The sequence below is a fragment of the Anthonomus grandis genome, chromosome 14, assembly GCF_022605725.1.
Source record: "Anthonomus grandis grandis chromosome 14, icAntGran1.3, whole genome shotgun sequence".
Taxonomy (NCBI): domain Eukaryota; kingdom Metazoa; phylum Arthropoda; class Insecta; order Coleoptera; family Curculionidae; genus Anthonomus; species Anthonomus grandis.
The window spans coordinates 14,129,108-14,144,535 of record NC_065559.1 but is presented as its reverse complement, the minus strand read 5'-3'; the positions used below and the strand labels follow the sequence as shown (position 1 = coordinate 14,144,535).

The 15,428-nt window shown below is 30.6% G+C and overlaps 1 protein-coding gene across 8 annotated transcripts in view; it reads right to left on the bottom strand.

Moving 5' to 3' along the window:
* Positions 1-15,428, bottom strand: part of LOC126744646 (uncharacterized) — a 228,790-nt gene that overhangs the window by 64,925 nt on the left and 148,437 nt on the right. The window contains exon 1 of one of the 8 annotated variants that reach the window (XM_050452151.1): positions 9,465-9,632. The exons of the other annotated variants lie outside the window; for them this stretch is intronic. The gene's annotated coding sequence lies outside the window, so the exon portion shown is untranslated. Of the gene's footprint in view, positions 1-9,464; positions 9,633-15,428 lie in introns of those variants that run through there. 8 annotated transcript variants of the gene reach the window in all.

Genomic DNA, 15,428 nt, shown 5'->3' with positions numbered 1-15,428 from the left:
GTAGTAACGAGTATATTTTTGTAATTAATCGGAAAACAATTAATATCGCCAATACAGTTGAAAATGGGTATAGGACATTATACATAAAATATATCGAGAATATTGCGAAAAATCCAAAAATTGACACGTGACATACTCTGTACATATCTTCTTTAAAAAAAAATAAGCAAGTATAAAATTTCTACCGACGTGCCCGAGCATTTTTTTGAGCATATCCCTATTTATTTATTATGAAATTTATTCGTTGCTTAATTTGTTTTTTACACAAAATTAACATTCGTGGATTTAAAAAATATTTATTTGTTGTGATCTTATTGGTATATGTTACTGACATCAATATGGCTTGAAGTAGTGTAAATTATATTTAAATTTAGGTTCTTTAAAAAAATTAAAATTAATTGAGTGTAGTAGGACTTTCGTCAAAAAGTAGTTCAGGATGTTAGTGTTATATGTTATCTTATGTTGATGTTATATGATATCCTTTTTTAAAATTGGATATGGTAATATGGTATTCACAGAAATACATATCAGATCATCGACGTAATGAATTAAATAACAATTAAATACAATTTTAATTAAGAGTATTTAAATTTTTTTACTACTGTATTATATACATTTTAATATATTTAAAAAAAAAAACTATTGTAAAAGTAATATCAAAATAAACTTTTATTTAATGACTATGCGTGCCTTAGTCGACTTTCATCCCTCTCCGAATGTCTCTCTATCAAGCAGACGCTTTATTGATTCGGTACTATAATTTCGCTATGCCTATTATAGATTTAAAGCCTACCGGCAATTTTGTGGATATCAGTCTCGTTACCAGTATTGCTGAACCCTATGGCCCTTATTCACCAGTTCGTCTAGAGCGTTTATACACTCTTCCTTGGAGCTTACCTTTTCAGCCTTAATGGCGACTCTACAGTCCGAGCAAATCGATATGACTGTATTGCGGTATCCGTATTTTAAAATATTAATTCGCATTAGGATATCGAGTAGGCCCTGCCGGTATGTGGAGCCTCACAGCAGCAGCCTGCACAAGCTCTGTTGTTTATTCTGGAGCTATTCGTAAGCTAAATGGCCTTTCTATTTAGTAATGCAGGGTTATTAGAAACCAGCCACTCCTCTCTGCATGCCATATGGGTCGTAATCCTCAAGTCTAGTATCGCAGGTGTCATATAATCACTTTCCATTTAAAGGAAAGGACATTCCTGAATGGCCTGTGACGAAATTTTAGAATGGCTCCGGCCCATAACTCATTAGGCTTTGGCCGGTGATGGCAAGTGTTGAAAGGTTCAACAAGCCTCAAAGGCTCTGGTTGGGGCCGATAGATGACGTAATGCTTATGCATGCGAGGCTTTTTTTGTTTTCTCTATCTTGGACCAATAATCAATAGCCCTATATATAAGAAGAGGTTTGACGATAGTTATGTAGATCCAGTGGCGGAACTACAGAGAGCCCTTCTTTAAGTTAATAGACGCAGGTGGGCTTCTTGATTCACATATGTGCGTGATCTTTCCAGAAGACATTATAATCCAATGCTATACCTAGAAATCTCGAATAATTAGTGTTATGAAGTATGCTTTACTATCGAACCGTACTATATTTATTACAATAAACGAGATTTCTCAGTGAATCGTACCCAACAAAGACAAACCCGGTAACGGTTTTTCAGACGCATGTCGGCTTCTTTTACAAAGGGCAGCGAATGAGTGCGCGCTGGGAAAGGCCAGTTCAGAGATCTATTAGAATCTTTGATATATCGCAGATGCGGCACGTTCGTGCGCCTATGTCGAATTTATTGTCGCATGATGTACATGTTTAAATGGCAAAATTTTATATAATTTATCTATGAAATCATTTTAAATATACGTAAAACCCCATGTTTTTACACAATTTTTTTGTTTTTCTTTTGAAAATGTTCATTTTTAAAAAGAAAATAACACCACAAGAAAACAATATCGAAAAATTGACCGCCGACTAAAATCCAAGCATTTTACAAAACATTTTAAACACTCACAGACTTCTCAACTTTTTTTAGCCAGTCTATTAAACTAAGATAAAACACTTACGTTCTGGCGATTCCTACTTTAGGCTGTGCAAGTAAGATTGTGTATAGTTTAAGTGAAGTTACTTGATCAAGCTCCAAAATTGAGTATGTACAATCAACACACTACATGTACGCATAATATAAACATAATTACAGTTTATTTACAACATAATATTGTAAATAAACTGCAAAATATATTACAATATTTAGTGATCGATTCCCGTATATATTTACGATCGATTTGAGTCTTTCCACGGCACCCCGGCCCGTTCAACAATCAATATTTGTCAGATAAAGATAGGCGAGTTCGGCGCGGATAACGTGAAACAGACGAAGATACCAGATTCTCTCGATGCTGCTAGGTATGAATTGTGAACGGGCCGGGACTATTAGCCAGAATCGCGTGATCAAAAATAGGAAATGCAATTATTTTATACGTTTTATTGTTGTTATTTTACATTTTTCTCCAAATAAACGAATATAAGTAAAATATTAACTTTTATTAATATTATTGCGTTCTATTATTTATAAACGTCATTGTTTACTAGATATTATATATTATACGACGTGTCACAAATTCCTAGTTCACTATTGGGATCTCGCTATATATGAGATCCAAAAATTTCGCATTTTTGAGCCTAAAAATGTGCCATTTAAAAATTTGTATAAAAAATATTTAAATTAATATTTCTTGTTGTGGCGCTATTGGACCACCCCTTTTTTACGTAGAAATAATGTTTCGAAAAATCAACCATTTCTTAAGATGCGTATCATAATATATTGGTCTGTATATGATAATAAATAAAATAATTTTGAATTTTGTGAGTGTGTTAAAATTAGCATGGTGCAGACTTGGCTTACCCTAAAATCGGTTTTGCGTTTATATTATACTGTAGTTGTTGTCGTTATTCTATTTGTTATATACTGTTGATGTTTTGTTTCATTTACTTTCGTCTCAACTTTTAAACAATAAAAATGTAATTTTTGCGGCCTTTTGATACTGTGTTTGATGTGTTAGTTTATGATCATTTTACCGATCAAATTTTAAGAGAGTATACTTAACACGTGTTATTTTTGACCTAAATATATTTTAAACCTGAATTATCTCAAAGAGACCTACGTAAGTTTACGTTTTACTTAAGTACTGTACTTAGCAGGTCTGCTAAGTACTTATTATGTACTTAGCAGGTTATCTAGCTATAAGGTCTGATGATGCTTTATTAGCGAAACATATAACCTGATTAACACATAAAAAGATATTTTGAGACTGAGACTTAGAGTTTTTATTTTTTTCTCAAAATTGATGGGACAAAAAGTATGTTGATAATACTTTTGTAATTTCTTTAACGAAATCTTAACGCACTATTGCATCACCATCCAGCCCAAAAGGTTTAAGTTTAAAATACTTTAGTCCATAGAGAGGCCTCGTTTTGTTTGCTCGATTCAGAGTTGAAGTATTTAAAAACCTTGTTCCTTTAAAATAATTATTACTATAATAGACTGATTCTATAAAATCTCTTTCCTAATCAAGAGATCTTCAATCAAATTCAATCAATCTTCCTTTTTTATGTCTATATTCACGTAAAAATTTTAAAAATTCAACGTGCTAGGAAGGAAGTAAAGACGTATAGTGTATTCTATAAGGAAGAAAAATTACTAGCACAATTAGTTTGGTTTAGGAAAAATACTTAAGACTTACTAGAGAAATGTTAAAGTAAAGACAAAAATAAACCTTATCCTTGTGGTGCAAGGGCGACGACAATTAATAATTATTGGTTTCTACATATTCAGACCATGAAAAAATATACAGGGTATCCATTTAATATCGCGGTGCTCGATTGCGGTTAAACCGTGAAACGGAAAAAACCTTTAATAGTGGGAATGTTATTTGAATTAGAGGGACAATTTTTTAAAATTAGTTTGGTTAATACAGGGTGTCCTAAAAAGCCGTGGAAAATACTTTGAACTTTTTTTTTAATGGAATTGCCTATATTTTTTTTTTGAAATGGGAGTCTGAAAGTCCAAAATTCATTAATTTTTATGCAGGGTGATCAAAATCGTTACTCAAATAATGATATTTTCAACTAAATTTTGTGCTATTTTTCTAAATGGAATACCCTATATCTAGTAAGGCATTTTGATAGAGCATTCTTTTATCTTCAATTTGATACCAACAAGTTTGCGTTTATCTCTAACCGTTTTCTCAAAATTTATTCTTAAAGGAAGAATGACACTTATTTTTCATAGGCATTACGACACTTACGATGGAAAATAATTAATAGATATTTTATGGAATCAGATGTCTGTTTAATTCTATTTCGAACACTTTTTAGTAAGAAAAATAAATAGTTGTAATAACCATAATAAGAAAGAAAGAAAGAAAGAAAGAAAATGTGCTATATTACGTAAGAATAATCTTGTGTACAAGCATCCTACAAGCTAAAAAAACAAAACACAAATACAATTTCAAAAATTGACAAAACAATGAACAAAATTAAACACAAGAAGACAAAACTTTTTGAACATACTTAAATTAAAAATAACTAAATAAAACAATCAATTACTAAATAAAGGTAAACTTGTTGACAAAACTAGAGAAGAAAAAAGGAAAAAAAGAGAACTTTCCAACATGTCCAAGCTTAAAACCTATCATTAAAAAAGTCATCCAGGTCATAATATGCCTTAGCCAATAAAAGCGACTTTAATTCTCTTTTAAATTTCTTAACATCCGATATATGTCTAACACACAGAGGAACATGATTGTAAATTTTTTTACTTATGTAAATTAATGAGTTTTTGGTAATGGAAGACGTAGGAATAGGTAGGGGAACATCATTTAACAAACAGCATCATGAGTCCCTTTACCGGCTTGAAATCCAAACTGATTTGCAGACAAAATGCCATTATGATGTAAAAAGGACAAAATTCTGCTTTTTGCAAGTTTTTCAACTATCTTAGAGAGGGTAGACAAAATAGAAATGGACAAAATAGAAATGGGACGGAAATATAAATAGTAATAATAATAGTATTTAGAGACAAACAATATTAACCCCTGATGCTATCTCATTTAAAAATAAGAAATTTTGTCTTACAAGTAAGAAGTTGGCCATAATTCATTATTTACTTATCAGTCATGTTAAGTAGGTTTGTGTCAAAATGAATTACTCTCAGCAATAATAAGTAAATTATTTACGTTATCGGTGAATGCCTTGGAAAGTTTTTTTTGGTTTGGAAAGTTTGATTGAACTGTTGAAGTTTATTAGGAAAAATTTCCTAATAATTTCCAACATCCTGTACAAAAGCAAACTACAGAAATAAACTACGTTTCACAGAAATGATTTTGTGAATCTCCATCGAGTTTTTATGAATAATTTTCAACAATGATGGAGCATCAATGTTTGGGGGTGCAATATTACATGATTTGTTATTGTTCCATTTTTTTTGAACAGGAAAAGTTTTTCTAAATTTCTTATGAGAGAATTTTCCGCAATTCCCGACTTTGAAAGTCATCAGTTGAAGGGTGCACAAGCTCACATTTTTACTGATATCAGGGAACATATCACACACCAATTTGGTAATAGGTGGATTGGAAGGCTAGGTTAGCTATTCAAATTAATTTTTGTATACATATTTATTAAACTTTATACTGGATAGACCCCACTGAATGGCCTCCTTTGTCACCGGAATTAACGGTTCTGGATTTCATCTTGTGGAATCTGGGGAATTCTGTAAATCTAGGGAAGATATGTTGGAGCGCATGCAAAAGTTGCATTTAAAAAAAAATTTCGCACGCAAGGCTGATTTGTGTCTAGAGCAGAACGGTAAACATTTTGAGCAATTTTTGTGATCCTTGAATCCTTGATGTAGCTGAAATGGGGGTAATATTAATTTTTCTTGTGGCATTTGCCAATGGACCTATTTGTAAGTCATTTTTTGTCTTACGGTAATTTTCGGATTTTCTCCAACCGACTTGGTGAATGCCAATTTGATTTCTTTATTTAACAAGTTTTTGTTCTAGTTTGTTTTTTGTAGGCTTACAGTATACTTTAATAATTCTTAAGTAAAGTTAAACTTTGTAATGCCTATGAAAAATAAACAAGTGTCACTCTTCCTTTAAGAACAAATTTTGAGAAAACGGTTAGAGATAAACGCAAACTTGTTGGTATTAAATTGAAGATAAAAGAATGCTCTATCAAAATGTCTTAATATATAGGGTGTTTCATTAAAAAATAGCACAAAATTTAATTGAAAATATCATTATTTGAAAAACGATTTTGATCACTCCGTATAAACACAAATAAATTTTGGAATTTCATAAGATAAAATAAACTTAATCAAGGATTCTACACAGATTTTTTTAAAAGATAAAAAACGTGGGTGGGAAATTTTAAAATTTTAGTAAAATATTGATTTTTGTGAAAATTTCTTTAAATTTTAAATAACTAGGCAACGTCGCATTTTAGGAAAAAACTGTTTTAGGGTTGAAGAGAAAGTCAAATAAGACTCCCATTTTAGAAAAAAAATATAGGTAATTCCATTAAAAAAAAAAGTTCAAAGTATGTACCACGCTTTTTTGGGACACCCTGTATCAACCAAACTAATTTTAAAAAGTAGTCTCTAACTCAATTAACATTTCTACTATTAAAGTTTTTTCCGTTTCACGGTTTAGCTGCAATCGAGCACCGCGATATTAAATGGACCCCCTGTATATGCAGAATAACATATTAATTGAACTCGAGAATAAATGTAGTTCTTACTGATAAGTCTAGGTTTCTCTTGAGCCATGCTGATGGGAAAAAAGTGTGAAGAAAAGCAGGTCAGCACTTTTTTTATTATTAAATCAGTAAAATAATTAAAATTGTCGCAGTGGCTGAAAGGTACAAATTGTCCTACAAAAAGATTCTATTAAGTACCATTAAACACATTTTGCATAAAGTTGAGCAGTAGGTTTAATGGATCGTGATTTGTCAGCTACTTTTTCTTTTTTTTAATGTATGTTCTGTTCACATCAAGAATCTACACAAAAATACCAACTTAATTTGTTTAGAGTTCAAACGTAGAGCGTTTTACAATCTTCTTTATACCAATAACTTAATATAAAAGTATAATAAACTTTAGTCATAAGCCGTTACAATAGTTAATATAACTTTGAAACAAAAAAATACATAAAGGTGGGCGCACGTATCGTTGCAAACGCCAGACTGGGTCAAATAAACCATGGAATGACTAAGCATATTCAAATATGGCCGCGAAAGATGGAACTAGCCTGCTTAAAGTGATATTGTTCCTTTTGAAACGTTTGTCATGTAATGTGGTTTCTCGTTGACAACTTGTTTCTTGTTAAGTAATAAAACTAAAGGACATTTATAAGGACAATATGCACGTACGCTTCTCTATTTACTATACTTTTTATGATAGATTTGATTGATTATGTCACTTACTTAATGTTTGTTGAACTATTTTTAGCTGAACTTGATATCATAGAGTTCTTGGTTATTTCTTGACTTTTGGTTACAACAATTGGTAATTCATAGATGGTTAGTTTCGTGCTAGTCGATATAAGAAAGAAAATTAATAGAAAAGATACAAAGGCATTGGTTATTGTATGGTTTTAATATTGTTGGGTTTAGGGATCTATAAATAATAAAATACAGATTTCTTACACTAGCATATGAACAATTTCATAGTTCAAATTTAGAATACATTAAAAAAATGCTTTCAGACAACAATTACCTACTGTCCCAAATTAAAAAAAAAACTCTATAAACCTAACTGCGTAAACAGTACACCATAACTAACGACAAACGATGAGAAAATATTTTGCAAATTACCATACGTACAAGGACTAATAGAAAAACTAAAAATGACTATAGAGAAATACCCAAGTTTTAATAAAAATCAAATAACAGTAACTCAAAAATGTTGAAACACCATAAAAACTAATTATTCCTCAAAGTTAAAAGCAAAAAGATAGAACTCATTAAAATCAAATATAATTTATCGTATTCCGTGTGACAAATGTGATAAATGGTACATAGGACAAATCTCGCGATACTTAAAGGACAGAAATGACCAAAAAACTTTTACTCAAAAATAAACTAAACGTCTTTAGCACAATACAGACAACAAACAGGACATGGTTTCGAATTTGAAACTGTATCGATTCTTGACCAACAACGGAACCCCAAAAAAAGAATTCTCTCGGAAATGATTAATATAAAAAAACAATTCTATCAATTAAAAAACCTATATAGACGGCCCTAATTCTGCCTATTTTAATATAATAAACAATTTGCAAAACATCGGCAAGTTAAATAGGGTTGAGTTGTTGAACTTTTATTATTATTTATTTTTTATTATATTTATATTTTTATTTATTTTGTTGAAACTTTTATTTTATTGATCTCTAAACCCAACAATATTAAAACCATATAACCTTGTTTGGATCGTTAATTTTAATAAATACACTGGTTACTATCGCAGTTATTCGGTATTCTAAATAATATAAAAGCCTTACTAAAGAGCGATGACTCTAAACACTAAGATTTTTAGAATTTTCAAAAATATTTAATAAAGTTACGAGAACATTAAAAGAGACGTATACCACTTTAAAAATAAGTAAAAATTGGCGATCAATATTTTTAACACACTGCGAAACTTCAAAATCACTTACTTTTTGGCTGAGATGTATTTTTTTCATTGTAAAAGATTGTATTTCTAAACTCAATGATAATTGCATTTCCACTAAAATATTAGATGAACGACGATTAGTTCCGACTCCTCATCGGAGGTCGAATATCATTAGGGCAATTCTTATTTTCCTTAGATGAATTATTTGTTTAATAAAATATTTCTATACTTCGGAATATTTTAACTTTTTTGTGCTTTTGTTTTATTACATGAAAAATATATAAATCTTGAGTATAAACGTCATAGCCTAAATGACAATAATAGAAGAAAATATCTTTTTCTTTCTCAAATATAGCTAAAATTTTAAATTTACTTAAATTATTCTTTTTTACAAATCTTTTTAGTAAAAAGTCAAAACTTGACAGTAATTTGCAGGCCGTCAATTCTTCAAACAGACTCGAAACCATTTCGCTATAATCTATTATTAGCAAAAACTAAAGCATTTAAGACACATTCAAGTAGCCAGTAGAGTCAGTATACTAGGTAAGTGCATTCTAGTAGAAATGCCAACAGGGCCACACGATTCTTGCCCCCGTAATGACTTCTTTAACCTCAGTTATATTCATAGGCGAAAGTAAAAAAAGATTTGACAGATTTTATTAGCAGATAATCCCAAACTGAAGTAGAGATATATATAATAGGAAAAAAGGTAATATCATAAACAACTGTGTACTTCCGTAATAATTTGCACAATAAACTAATAAAACTAAAAATAAGTACTTACGCTCACTTTTCTACATAGGAAATAATACCATGTATGGGGAGACGTAAATAGCACTCGCACAAATTATAACGCACTCATTATCTCGAAACAATCAGATTAATATGAAAATAATGTGACACCATGTTACTTCATTATAGTCACCTTCTTAAATATTTAGCATCGCAATCGGCGGTACTCGAGTGTACGTTGTCGCTGCTGCTGTTATTTTTTTTCAAGAAATTTGCATTTCGTTTGTCGTCATCGCCGAGAATGAAAAGAGACCTCGAGCTTCATGAGCCAGTTCGTCCTTGTTTTTTGGTTGATGTGCTACGTTTGTTTCAATAAATTTCATACTGTTATGTGATTGGAAAATTTTTAGTTTTAGAATATTGTTAAAACATATTACAAGTAAATTGACATTGCCGTTATTGATTAAGTTTGATCAACCTTCTACGTTCACAGGGTGAGAAAAGAAAGAATGTTAAACCGAGGACCACTGAAGATATTGCTATTGCAGAGTTATTTAGGTTTTTGAAAATGCAATACAATACGTTTTTTAGTTACTAGTTACTCTATTTTTAGAATATCTATAGTTTAAGTTCTTGTAGTTTATATCTGTTATTTATTATAAACCAAAGTGATGTACATTTGTTTTATTCCAATAGTCAAAGACATGCATGCATGTAAGTGTATGATATACTGTGATTGTATTTGGAACTGCAAATAATAATAAAATTTGTAGTTACTTTTACCAAAAGTATAATCCTCCAAACATATTTGTTTTATGTTTATATGGTAGGTAAACTTAACATAGTATGGAATCTTCTTTTTCACAATTTATTAATGAAGCCAAAGAACCGTATTTAAATAAAAATATATAAATACTTATAAATATTTGACCAAAAATCTTTGCAACAAACCTACCCGTTGACGAAGCAGGTTATTCAGATATAATATCGACGACTGTAGGTGTTTATAAGGAGTAAAATATATGCTGCAAACCAGCTGACATTTAAATAATATGAATAATTAACTTCGCCTACTATAGATTTCTATAACAGACGCCCAGCATTTTCGATTTGGTATTCCTATTTTTGTTTTTTTTTTGCTGGTCTCAAAGTCTTTTTTTTATTGTTAATATGTACATTTAAGCAATAAAAAAATTTATATATGACATAAAAATTAAGATATAAAAAAATGAAACATCCAATAGATCAGAATATTTTATATGACATGCTGTTGCTTAAGGAAGATTTGACTTTGCATTAAACAATTAACTTTATAATAAAAAAATACATAAACATTTTTTAGAAGATAGAAGCCAATATAAAAGGAGAGTAGAGTAGGCTATGGTTATGATTACCTTTGATAATACTCTGTATGCGTTCTTAAGTTTTATAATTTTTTTTTAAATACACATGATAAATAATTTTATTCTTAATTATGTTAAAAAAAAGTACTTCAGATCCCAACATTGCATACAAAGTACCGTCTTTGCGTAGCTCCAAAATACCCTTTTGTGTTGAAATAACCCAGGTAATTTAAAACGCGCACTTTTCTAAATTAAAAGTCAACATGATATTAAGGCAGTAACCTCTTGAAAAACCAGTCGCACGCGAGAGTCACCGATATTTTTAAAGTTGAAAACATTAATTCCTAAGCACATACTATCGTTATTTAAGTTTAAAATATTTACTCAGAAATAACCACATGGGACGTGTATGTAATTTATTGGAAAAAACCTATTTGCGTTATGTACATACAGCGTTGAAATATTGCGTTTCTTTGTAATTTTTCACATAATAACTATTGCCTCATATTTGTAATGTTTTGTTAAAAACTTGCAAGTACCGTATTTGTGCCTGCTGCAAAATGTTTAGGTTTTTTTTTATTGCTTAATTTATGACATTTAGAAATTGAGATTAGTAAGGTTAATTTTTTATACTTAGGTCAATTTTGGTTATTAATAAATAACATTATTTACTATTATTATATTTGGTTTTTGTATTTGCTGGAATTGAATGACATCTGTTGTAAATATAAAACTAACTCTTTATTTATTTATTTATACCTAGGTGTCTATATTATGCTAATTAAATTTGTATACATGGTGCGCAGATAAGGATGAACTGCATTGGGATCTTGGAAACGGTATGAGATACGATAGATTGGTTAAATTAAAGAAAAGTTGCGTAATTCGATCCTTAATTAAATACAGTTTCAACCATTTTAAAATTCGTTTCTGTGTGTGTAGCATATTGATTTTACACAAGTATTTTGTTTTTATTAGGAGTTTTTCTAAGTAAGGTTTGTAAGGTTATATTGTCAATAGTGAAGCCCTGAAACAAGTATTTAAAGCCAATCAATGATGATCACATAGAAAAAGCTTCTAGATGTGATAGCTGCCGTGTATTTTTTCATTTAGATGAAAAATGTTCCGGTCTTTGTGCAAGTGAGCAGAGAGCCATAGTTGTTTAACATTAAAAAAACAGCAGACATCTCAACAGAACTAAGGTGCTCCTGCTAACGTGGAATCAATGTTACATGAAATTGAAAATCGTGCAGAGCGGGCGAACAATCTAATGGTTTATGGTGTTCCTAAGTCTGGAAGTAGCAGTATGCAAAAAATAATTGACAATGACAATGTTGTACTCGCCCTCATTATAAAATATTTTGGCATCGCACAGGATGATGTTTTAAAGGCTTTACGAGTAGGGCAGGCTTCCGAAGGAAGGAACAGGCCAATTAAAGTGGTAGCTAAACATTCAAATTTGGTAAAGAATGCAATGAAAAGGCGAAATAGACTTGATGGTAACATAAGAATGGGCTATGATAAAACAAAGCTCCAGCAAGAATAGTTTAAAGCTTTTCTATCTCAGCTACGTGGCAGAGAACAAGAAGAAGAGACTGATTTAATTATTAAATTCATAAATGGTTCTCCATCAATTACCAAAAAGCCACTATCAAAAAAACCGAACACATTAACCTCCATATCTATTTATTTTCAAAATCTGGGTAGCATTGGTGCTAAACTTGATCAACTTCATGGCAATGTGATTATGATGGTTGTGTTTACATCCCTCCAAATTCTTCAGAAGAAATCTACCGTGTCCATTGCTCAGCAGTTGAAAGTATTAAGGACAATTTTCTCAATATACCTGTATTTCTATTTGGAGATTATAATTTACCCTTAGCTACTTAGAATTACTCAATTGAGGAGGGTCTGTTAGTTGAGTGCTCACTGACCTATCCAGCCAAAATATTTTGTAAATCATTTTCTTATCTGGATATGCAACAATCTAACATTATTCCAAACAATCATGGCGTATTTCTGGATCTGATTTTTAACAGCATTGACGGGTGCCATAAAATATCTGTTCAACAAGCTTTAGACAATCTTCTTCCAAACAACTTTCACCACTTAGCAACAATTTGTCATTTTAGGTTTAGTGATAGGATTAAAAAGTTGGATTATAGTACAACTTATTTTCATTTTAAAAATGCTGATCTTGTAAGTTTGAATGATTATTTTTCTTTAGTGGACTGGATTAGAATTTTTGATGATTCAGACATCGATAATTGTGAGTAACTTTTATGAAGTAGTTTTATATGCAATCTCACTTTATGTACCCCAAAAAATATATAAACCTTCCAGGTTTCCTCGGTGGTTTTCCCTAGAATTAAGGAATCTTATTTTATCATAAAAGACTGCTCATGCTAAAGTCAAAAGTACTAACTTAGCTGAAGATTATATCCTGTTTGCTAACCTACGTACTCAATGTAAAGTTCATACTGAGCAATGCTATAGATCTTACATTGCTACCTTAAATGACTCAATTCAATCTGACACCACAAAATTTTGGAATCATATTAACTCCTTTAATAAAAGTCATGGTATCCCAAATGCTATGCATTTAAATGATATTTCAGCAGATTCGAAGGAAGATATTGCAAACCTATTTTCTACCTATTTTTATAATGTTTATCACTCTGATGAGGTTGATCTCACTAACTTTAAATTCTATCTTTAAATTCTGTCGACATGCCTTTTATCCAGTTCACCCTGTCTGAGGTTTTTGAATCTATATTTGGTCTTAAGGACAAACTAAGTTATGGTCCTGATAATATTCCTACCTATTTCCTAAAAAGATGTGTTTACCTTTGTGTACATTATTTAATTTGTCTTTAAAATTGCAAACTTTCCCTAAGAAATGGCATGACAGCTTTATAACTCCTGTATTAAAAAATGGGGACAGGGATGATATAAAAAATTACAGGCCCATTGTTATGTTGTCTTTTATCCCTAAGCTTTTTGAGCTTATCTTGAACAAATATCTTACTTGGCATTGTAGAGGTCTCTTGATCAGCGAGCAACATGGGTTTAGGCAGGGTAATTCTACTTCTACAAACCTTGTAGTATATCATGACTTCATTGTCAGGGCTTTCGAGAAGGGTCATCAGGTCGACTCCATCTATACTGATTTCTCAAAGGCTTTTGACACAGTCATTCACTCATTGCTCATTTTTAAATTAAGATGCTATGGTTTCCCTAAGTGGTTTCTTTCTTGGCTAAATAGTTACCTATATAAAAAGATACAATTTGTTAATGTAAAGAGTTCACTTTCAGTTCATATTTTGGTTACTTCAGGGGTGCCTCAGGGGTCACATTTGAAGCCTCTACTCTTTAATTTATTTATTAACGATATTTTTAGTATTATCAAATTTTGCCAATTTCTATTATTTGCAGATGACCTGAAGCTATTTTTACATATTTTAAACTTGTCTGATTGCCTGATGATACAATCAGACATAGATTCTCTAATTGGTCTGTCTCTAAAGGCTTACATCTTAATGAGGATAAGTGTTTTATCATTTCTTTTACTAAATCTAGAAAAGTTGTCCCATTTGACTACCACATAAATGGTAATATACTTTCAAGAGTATCGCTAATTAAGGATTTGGGGGTGTTGTTTGACAGTTCCCTGACTTTCATATTCCATATAGATAGTTTGTCTAGTGAAGCCCTTCGTACTCTTGGTTTTATAACTAGAAATACTCAAGATTTTTTAGTAGCTGCCTTCAGAGTTTTATATCTTACACTTATTCGTAGTGTCACGTCTTATTCTTCCATAGTCTAGTCCCCTTATTAGGCTAACCATATTTACAGTCTTGATAAGGTCCAAAATAAATTTCTCAGGACTTGTGCCTGGAGATTAAATGTACGAGATGAATCTCTATAGGAACTTAAGTCAAGGCTAAATATGACTTTTCTTGAGGACTATCGAACTGGGTGTGATATGATATTTCTTCACAAGTTAATTAATAATGCTATTGATTGCCCTGAATTGTTATCGCGGATAAACTTTAGGTGCAATACCAAAGTCCTTAGAGAGACGTCCCTTTTTCTGGTTGAATGTCACCATACAAAGTATAGTAAATTTTCTCCAATTAATCGACTCCACATGTTGGGAAATAGATTTAATCAGGCTTTTGACTTAGTGGATTTAAAGCCTTCAAAATTTAAAAGGTGTCTGAGTGAGTTTACTCGTTGAGTACTATGTGTTAAGTATCAAATAAATTTGATTGCTTTTACTTTTCTTATTTAGATTATTTTAATGGTATGTTTTTAGTTTTTAGTTGCTTTATACATATTTTTTTTTACTCAACTGGGGAAAACTATATATTGTTGTATTTATTTTTTTTGGCTAAGGTTAGTTTGTGCTTAATTTTTTCTGGAAGTTTTATCTTATTTGTATATCTTGGGCTGCTACATATTAATATACATTTAGATAGATATATTGTTGATTTATAGAAAATTTGGATATTTAATAGATATAATAATAATTTAAGTTCATTATATATCTTATTAATATATTTTTTGATGCCAGAATAATTATATACATTTAGGATTAGGATATAAATAATTTTGTAATTTTGTTAGAATGGGCACATCCCGTAAATAAATAAATAAATAAATAAATAAAT